Source organism: Otolemur garnettii, unplaced genomic scaffold (assembly GCF_000181295.1).
Source record: "Otolemur garnettii isolate 467f Iridium unplaced genomic scaffold, OtoGar3 scaffold00021, whole genome shotgun sequence".
Classification (NCBI taxonomy): Eukaryota; Metazoa; Chordata; class Mammalia; order Primates; family Galagidae; genus Otolemur; species Otolemur garnettii.
The window spans coordinates 22,893,076-22,901,715 of NW_003852416.1; the positions used below are offsets into that span (position 1 = coordinate 22,893,076).

The 8,640-nt window shown below is 44.7% G+C and overlaps 1 protein-coding gene across 1 annotated transcript in view; it reads left to right on the forward strand.

The window, feature by feature from the left end:
- The first annotated feature begins 1,437 nt into the window (after positions 1–1,437).
- Positions 1,438–8,640, forward strand: part of MORN4 (MORN repeat containing 4) — a 16,144-nt gene continuing 8,941 nt past the window's right edge. The window contains exon 1 of the mRNA XM_012803596.2: positions 1,438–1,499. The gene's annotated coding sequence lies outside the window, so the exon portion shown is untranslated. The remainder of the gene's footprint in view (positions 1,500–8,640) is intronic.

Genomic DNA, 8,640 nt, shown 5'->3' on the forward strand with positions numbered 1-8,640 from the left:
AAAAAAAAAAAAAAAAAAAAAAAAAAAGTTCTAATGAGATCTGTTTCTTTGATGCTTCATTCTTTCTATGACTGCAATTTTACCTATACGCAATACCTACAGTTTAACATAGTTTAACCAAAAGAATACCCAGTTGACATTACTTCCTGCTTTGCAATCTCTAAGTAGATAGTGCTCTTTATATCAGCATAACCACAGCTCACTGTAACCTCAAACTCCTGGGCTCAAGTGATTCTCCCTCCTAAGTCTCCCAAAGTGCTAGGATCACAGATATGAGCCTTCTCCACAATCATTATTACTATAATATCATTTTATATTCTATAAATAAGAAAATCGCAATTAGAGAAGCAATTTGCTTACTTTCTTCATGTGCTTGCTTCCTCTTAATAATACAGTCTTGGAATTTTTTTCACGTGCCTGGAGTAAGACAGCAAGCCTGACAAAACCTACATCATGTTGTACTTGCCTTCTTCAACAAATAAATACATGGACGGGGCGCGGTGGTTCATGCCTGTAATCGTAGCACTCTGGAAGGCCTAGGTGGTTGGACTGGGTGAGGTCAGGGGTTTGAGATCAGCCAGAGGAAAAGCGAGACTTCCTCTCTAAAAAACTAGCCGAGTATTGTGGTGGGTCCCTGTAATATTGTGGTGAGTCTCAGCTATTCCGGAGGCTGAGAGAAGAGGATCGCTTGAGCCCAGGAGTCTTAGGATGCTGTGACGTATTATACCATGGCACTCTACAGAGGGCGACAAAGTGAGACTGTCAATAAGTAGATAAGTAAATAAATAAATAAAGATACATTGGTGTGTACGGTATTTGGCAAGATTTCTTCCAATCTTGGGGTTATATTTTAAACACAAAGGATCTGGGTAACGACAAGGACAACACAAATCCTATAATGACTTCAAAAGTGTCGAGGTATCACAATACCTGGCACAAAGTTATTAAAGGGCAGTTGCCCTGTCCAGCGCGTAACAATTTACAAGACTGCCCTTCTAAAGCCAGATTTAGATTCTATCTTTAAATACCGCGGAGGAGCTACTTTAGAACAGCGGGGATTGGAGCAGGGTCCGAGGCACTTGAGCAGATGGAGTTCACTGTTGCTTCCGACTCGGGTTTAATGGCTAACATATCAGCTAGACAGTCTCTGGGTGGGCCACACCTGCGTTCTCTATCTTTATCTGAGTTACATAGATGGGACCCCAGGTTCAGCCCCATCCCACTTTCAGATTCTTGGTTCTGGCTCTTCGAAAGCTTTGCCCCGCACAAAGATGGCGCGGAGGCGGGCTTGGCCAATGGGGAGTGGCGTTGCTCCGGGTTGCCTAGGTAACAACCAATAGGCAGCGGGAATTGTGCCTAGTGCCCGGGATGGCGGCGTCAGGAAGGGCTGGCTCTGGAGTACGTGGTGGAGAGGAACGTGATAGAAGCTAACCAGCGGAGTAAAGGTCCGGGCCGCTGAAGCCCTGTGTCGGGGTGTGACAGTCAAAGGCCGAGCCCAGGTTAGCTGGTGGCGCTGGTGGGAGGGGACTAAGAGTGTGTGATAGACCTGATAGGGACGGGGTGCTCAGTAGGAGGTGACCAGATGGGGGGCGCGGCTCCATTCCAGACGCTCTAACCCTGAGGTGGCTGCCGTGGGGGTCCCCCACCCAGGTCTCCAGCAAGCGGGGGGGCGCTGGGAATAGCAGACTTGTGTGAGCATTAGACCCTCCCCGGGCGGTAGAGCAGACACGGGTAACCGTAAGGAGCGAGGCTAGAATGCAAGAACGGCGTGAGAAAAGGTGTTGCCTGCTTGAGGTCTAGGGCTTTGTTTGCTTTGAGACTGCCTCTATCACACTCTGGTGGAGAGAACTCTAATACATCGAGGCCTGGGTTAATTGTACGCGAGGATTAGTTGGTGGGTGGCATCCCTGTGATCTAGCATCTCCAAACTGCTTAGGCACCAGCAGGAAGCCCAGCCCATGCATTCTCTTTACTCTTGAAATGCAGTAGTTTTATGACAGTATTACTCCCTAGTGTCCATCACCCACAAGTCGTTGTCCTTGTTTATTATTATTATTTAAACCTTCTTTCTGGTAACAGTATTTTCTTCTGCTCTTTTCAATCTAACCGTCCCACAATCTACCTAAATGAGACCTCCGTATAGTAATGATACATGCTTTAGTTTTCTTTTTTTTTTTTTTCTTTTTGTCTCTGTTTATAGCTCTCGGTAGAGTATCGTGGCGTCATAGCTCACAACAACCTCAAACTCTTGGGCTCAAGCGATTCTCTTGCCTCAGCCTCCCAGATAGCTAGGACTACACGTGCCTGCCACAACGCCTGGCTACTTTTTTTTTTTTTAATGGAAGGAGGTCTCGCTCTGGCTCAGGAAGGTCTCTAACCTTAACTCAGGCAATCCACCTGCCTCGGCCTCCCAGAGTGCTAGGATTACCGGCGTGATCCACCCCACCCAGCCTCATTTGTTCACTTTTCACATGGTTAAAAGGGAGGTTAGACTTAAAATTAAAGAAAAAAAGCAGTTATTTCAATTTTTTTTTTTTTATACACAGAGTTTCACTTTATCTCCCTTGGCAGAGTGCCATGGCATCACAGCTTACAGCAACCTCCAACTCCTGGGCTTAGGCGATTCTCTTGCCTCAGCCTCCCGAGTAGCTGGGACTGCAGGCACCCGCCACAACGCGGGGCTATTTTGTTGTTGTTGTTGTTGTTGTTGCAATTTGGCCGGGGCTGGGTTTGAACCCGCCACCCTCGGTATATGGGGCTGGCATCCTACCCACTGAGCCACAGGAGCCGCCCATATTTCAGATTCATTTTAAAACGTGTAAAAGATATTTGACTTTTTTTTTTTTTTTTTAAGGCAGAGCCTCAAGCTGTCCCCCTGGGCAGAGTGCCGTGGCATTACAGCTCACAGCAACCTCCCACTCCTGGGCTCAAGCGAGTCTCTTGCCTCCGCCTCCCAAGTAGCTGGGACCACAGGCGCCCGCCACAACGCCTGGCTATTTTTTGGTTGCAGCCGTCATTGTTGTTTGGCGGGTTGGGGCTGGGGATTCGAACCCGCCACCTTAGGTGTATGTGGCTGGCGCCCTAGCCCGTTGAGCTATAGGCGCCGAGCCATATTTGACTTTTTATTCTAGATTCCTAACAAGCCTAATCTTTGTTCATCACAGCTTTCATTTTCTTCTCTTTTAGGATTGTAAAAGCCTGGAACTGCTTTCTTTGTAACTAAAAGAATTTTGACAATACTGCCCTACTGTGGGAGGGGTGGCTTTGGGAAGGAAATGTGAAGGTATATGTGGGTAGTTAAGGTGGCTGACTCCAAACAATATTCTCTAAATGAAAATGAATGTTCTCCCCTTTATGTTAATTTTTATATCTTCTTAATTTGGGAACAGGTTACTATGAATACTTAATTAGTTTGGTTTCTTAAAATTGAAAATGAAAACAAAAATTCTCATTGTCTCACAGTTCTGTTTGGAAATGTCTGGGGCAAAATAAAGATAGCAGGAATGTATTCTATTGTGCAGACTTATAGTGTGCTGGTTTACAGGGACAAAATAGTAATTTTCTTTTATGTAAATGTTTGGATTAATTCTTTGCAGCCCATCTGTCAAGAGCGCAGAAAGGGTGGGTGTCTGTTTAGAAGCATGAATCATCTTGGCTTGTGACTAGATCCCATGTGTGTATCTGGAGCCTAACCCCCTAGGCCATCTATTCTCTTTTAAGAGATTATTTGGATGACTGAAACAAATACTGATTTGCATCCCTTATTAAAGTGTCAGGCTTCTCAGTCTTCATCAGCACTAGCTGTACTTTATTAAACTAGATTTGTCTCAACGAATGTGGATGCTGGTGAAATTTCTTTTTGGGTCAGTGGCTGTAAATTAGCTATAAATTAGGAAGGCTAATTACAGAAGTCAAATTAAGATCCTGACAGTGTCCCAGATAGTGACAAAATCAATTTTTTTGGAACATGTAACAGTTTCTAGCCAAATGTATTCAACAGTGGCTTGAGACCCATGGATTCTACATATGTTCCTTTTTTTTTTCCGAGACAGAGTCTCACTATGTCACCCTTGATAGAGTGCCGTGACATCACAGCTCACAAGCAACCTCAAACTCTTAGGCTTAAGCGATTGTCTTGCCTTAGCCTCCCAAGTAGCTGGGACTACAGGTGCCCGCCACAACACCTAGCTGTTTTTTGGTTGTAGTTGTCATTGTTGTTTGGTAGTCCCTGGATGGGTTCGAACCCACCAGCTCCAGTGTAGGTGGCTGGCACCCTAGCCGCTGAGCTACAGGCCCTGAGCCCATATGTTCCTTTTATTTATTTTTTATTTGTTTATTTATTTATTTATTTTTAGAGACAGAGTCTCACTTTATAGCCCTTGGTAGAGTGCCATGGCGTCACAGCTCACAGCAACCTCCAACTTCTGGGCTTAGGCGATTCTCTTACCTTGACCTTCCCAAGTAGCTGGGACTACGGGAGCCCGCCACAATGTCCGGCTATTTTTTTTATCTTTTTTTTTTTTTTTCAGTTTTTGGCCAAAGCTGGGTTTGAACCCTCCACCTCTGGCATATGGAGCCAGCGCCCTAGTCCTTTGAGCCACAGGCACCGCTCCCAGCTATTTTTTTTGTTGCAATTTGGCTGGGGCCAGGTTCGAACCCACCACCCTCTTTATATCCGGCTGGCACCCTACCCACTGGGCCACAGGTGCCACCCCATATATTCCTTTTATTTATTATTTATTTATTTATTTATTTTGAGATAGAGCCTCAAGCTGTCCCCCTGGATAGAGTGCTGTGGCATGACAGCTCACAGCAACCTCCAATTCTTGGGCTCAAGTGAGTCTCCTCTCTCCGCCTCCCAAGCAGCTGGGACCACAGGCACCCACCACAACACCCTGGCTATTTTTTGGTTGCAGCCATCTTTGTTGTCTGGCAGGCCCAGGCTGGATTCAAACCTGTCACCTTAGGTGTATGTGGCTGGCGCCTTAGCCACCTGAGCCAAAGGTGCCGAGCCGCCCCATATATTCCTTTTAATTAGCACTTCTGATTATAGTGATAGAGACTGGACATCATTTTGGCAAGCATCTGCCAAGGGGAATTTGCTATATCTCTCTGTATCAAAAAGGAATGAAAATTTTTAGTAGGTACTATTGAAAATCCTAGAAGATGGTAGCAAGGTTAGGTTGAGAGATGGTGTTCCAGTTACTATTGCTGTCTTACAAATTACGCCCAAATGAGTGGAAGCTCTTTTAGAGATGTTTGGGGCTAGTCCCATAGGATTTTCTCCCTTTTCCAGTTATCACTCAGGAACTCCATGCCCAGTATCTCTCACACAGGCACTATCTGAGGTAAGGACCATTTTCTTCTAGCACTAAAGCCCCTTTAAACCTCTGGGGGCTATTTTCTGAGAGGTGATGCTGGTACCTGCTTTGCCATCTCTGTCCTATCAATGGCCCACAAGATCAGCATCTAATTTCAGGCTCACAAACCTCTTATCGTCAGCCCAGCATCAGAATGTGCAGAGGTCGACATGACTCCATTGCAAATGCAACATTAATGAGAGGAAGAGAAGCAGTTTTCCATGACAACTGCAGAAGAAACTCTCCAGTCCAGACAAGCAGTTTGATAGCCATTGGCCACTTTCATCTCTCCCCAGAACTAATTAAGTCACAGCACTAGTCAGCTTATGGTACAGATTTCATTCCTTCAAAATGTGTCAGTAAGACTCTAAAGGACTGTATCTTCTACTAAATCTTAAAATTAAACAACCAGGCTGTGTGCAGTGGCTCACGCCTGTAATCCTAGCACTTTGAGAGGCAGTTGAATTGCTTAAACTCAGGAGTTTAAGACTAGCCTGAAAAAGAGTGAGACTTCATTTCCACTAAAAATGGAAAAACTAAGCCAAATGCAGTGGCGCATACTATAATCCTAGTACTCTGGGAGGTTGAGGCAGGTGGATCACCTGAGTTCAAGAGTTTGAGACCAGTCTTAGCAAGAGCAAGACCCCCATCTCTACTAAAACTAGAGAAACTAGCTGGGCATTGTGGTGGGTGCCTATAGTCCCAGCTACTTGTGAGGCTGAGGCAAAAGTTTCACTTGAGCCCAAGAGTTTGAGTTTGCTGTGAGCTATGACACAACGTCACTCTACCCAGGGCAACAGACTAAGACTGTCTCTGAAAAAAAAAAAATAATTAAACAACCATTCCAAAACATAAATACACGGTCTCGGCACCTGTGGCTCAGCAGCTAGGGCACCAGCGACATACACCGGAGTTGGCAGATTTGAACCTAGCCCAGGCCTGCCAAACAACAATGGCAACTACAACCAAAAAATAGCCAGGCGTTGTGGCAGGCACCTGTAGTCCCAGCTACTTGAGAGGCTGAAGCAAGAGACTCACTTAAGCCCAAGAGTTTGAGGTTTCTGTGATCTGTGATGCCACGGCACTCTACTTAGGGCAACATAGTGAGACTCTGTCTGGAGGAGAGGGAAACTTAAATGCCCTTATCCTATGAGCATTGATAGGATAAGGGCATTTCCTTTAGATGTTTGGTAGCAACTAACTAGGATAGGATAAGGGCATTTCCTTTAGATGTTTGGTAGCAACTAACTAGTTTGTCTTCACACAAAATATGGTAGGAGTTATTGCAGTGGGATTTGAGGAATTGTACTGATTTCATAGTATGGGGGAGCATCCCTGTGTTTATTTATTTTTTCCTCAAGGCTACTTGCAACTTCCCAGGAATAGTATCCCAGCTTGTTCTAGCGAGACCAGAAGAAGGCCATTGAAAGAAGGAAATGTTGTGTGGTGCCTATAACTCAGTGGGTAGGGTGCTGGCCACATACACAAAGGCTGGTGGGTTGGAGCCCGGCCCTGGCCAGCTAAAACAACGACAACTGCAACAAAAAAGTAACCAGGTGTTCTGGTGGGCTCCTGTTGTCCCAGCTACTTGGGAGGCTGAGGCAAGAGAATTGCTTGAGCCCAAGAATTTGAGGTTGCTGTGAGCTATGAAGCCACAGCACTCTACCCAGGCAACAGCTTGAGACTCTGTCTCAAAAAAAAAGAAAGAAAGAAGGAAATGTTTCTTAAGTTTGAGGAGTATTTGTGAACAAAGTACTAGCTCTCAAGTTGTAAACCTAATCACTCTTTTGGTATACTGTTAGTGCTTGGGAACTATACCCTAAATATTTTAAGGAAGCCAATAAAATTTGAAAGGTTATCTTCTTAATACCAAATATGTTAGATTGTATTTCCAATTGACAATGTCTTCTGTTTTGACCTTGCTTTGACCCACCCATTAAAAGGTGAATTCCAACTCCTTTTCCCCCTTGAATCTGAGTGGGCTGGTCTTGTGCTGGCTTTGACCAATAGAATACCATGGGAATGAAGGTGTGTTCTGAGACTAGATCATAAAAAGTGATGCAACCTCCATCTTACTCACGGGTATGCTCACACTTAGAGACCTGAGCCACAACTTGAAAAGACCAACTACCCTGAGGCTAACAAGCTGTAAAGAAGCCAAGCCACATACAAGAGGCCATGTGTTGGTGCTCTAGTTGACTGTCTCATCTTTGAATTATCCTGTCCCAAGCACCAAGCATGAGGGAATGAGCTTTCAAATGATTCTAGCTCCCAGCCACCGAGCACACATTCCATCTGAGATATCATGGAGCAGACAGTGGCTATCCCTATGGTGCCAAAACAACAATTCCTGGCCTACAGAATCTATGAGGCTAGGAGTTTGAGATAAAAGAAAAGTTAATACATTCTCTGGATGTAATGGCACATGCCTATACTATTCAGCTTGGGAGGCTGAGGCAGGAGGATCCCTTGAGCCCAGAAAATCAAGGCTTAGTGAGCTATGATCGCACCACTGCACTCCAGCCTTGGTGACAGAGTGAGACCCTGTCTCTCTAAAAAAAATTAACATTGAATGGACAGGACCAGGCAGTGTTCTAGGTACTTTTATATATGTTATTTAATTTAATCAACCAACCAACTCCTTGAAATAGGTATAATCTCCACTTTATAGATGAGGAGACTGAGATTTAGAGATAAGTAAGTAATTTGCATATAGCTACATAATAAAACAGGATTTGAACTCAGGTCTGTCTTTTTTTTTTTTTGGCAAGAGAGTCTCAAGCTGTCACCCTGTAGAGTGCCCTGGCATCATAGCTCACAGCAACCTCTAACTTGGGCTCAAGTGATCCTCTTGACTCACTATTTTCTATTTTCTATTTTTAGTAGAGATGAGGTCTCCCTCTTGCTTAGGCTGGTCTCAAACTTGTGAGCTCAAGCAATCTACCTACCTCAGCTTCCCAGAATGTTAGGATTACAGGCGTGAATCACCGCACCTGGATGTTTTGTTTTTGTTTTTCAGTCTCACTTTGTTACTCTCAGTAGAGTACTATGGTATCATAGCTCACAGCAAACTCAAACTCTTGTGCTCAAATGATCTTCTTGCCTCAGCCTCCTGAGTGGCTGGGACTATAGGCGTCCACCACAATGCACAGCTATTTTTTAGAGCTGGGGTCTTGTTCTTGCTCAGGAAATAATAATAATACTCACCAAATAATGTTATTGTGGGATAAAATCAGATAATATATTTAAAAATCACTTATGGCTCGGCGCCTATAGCTCA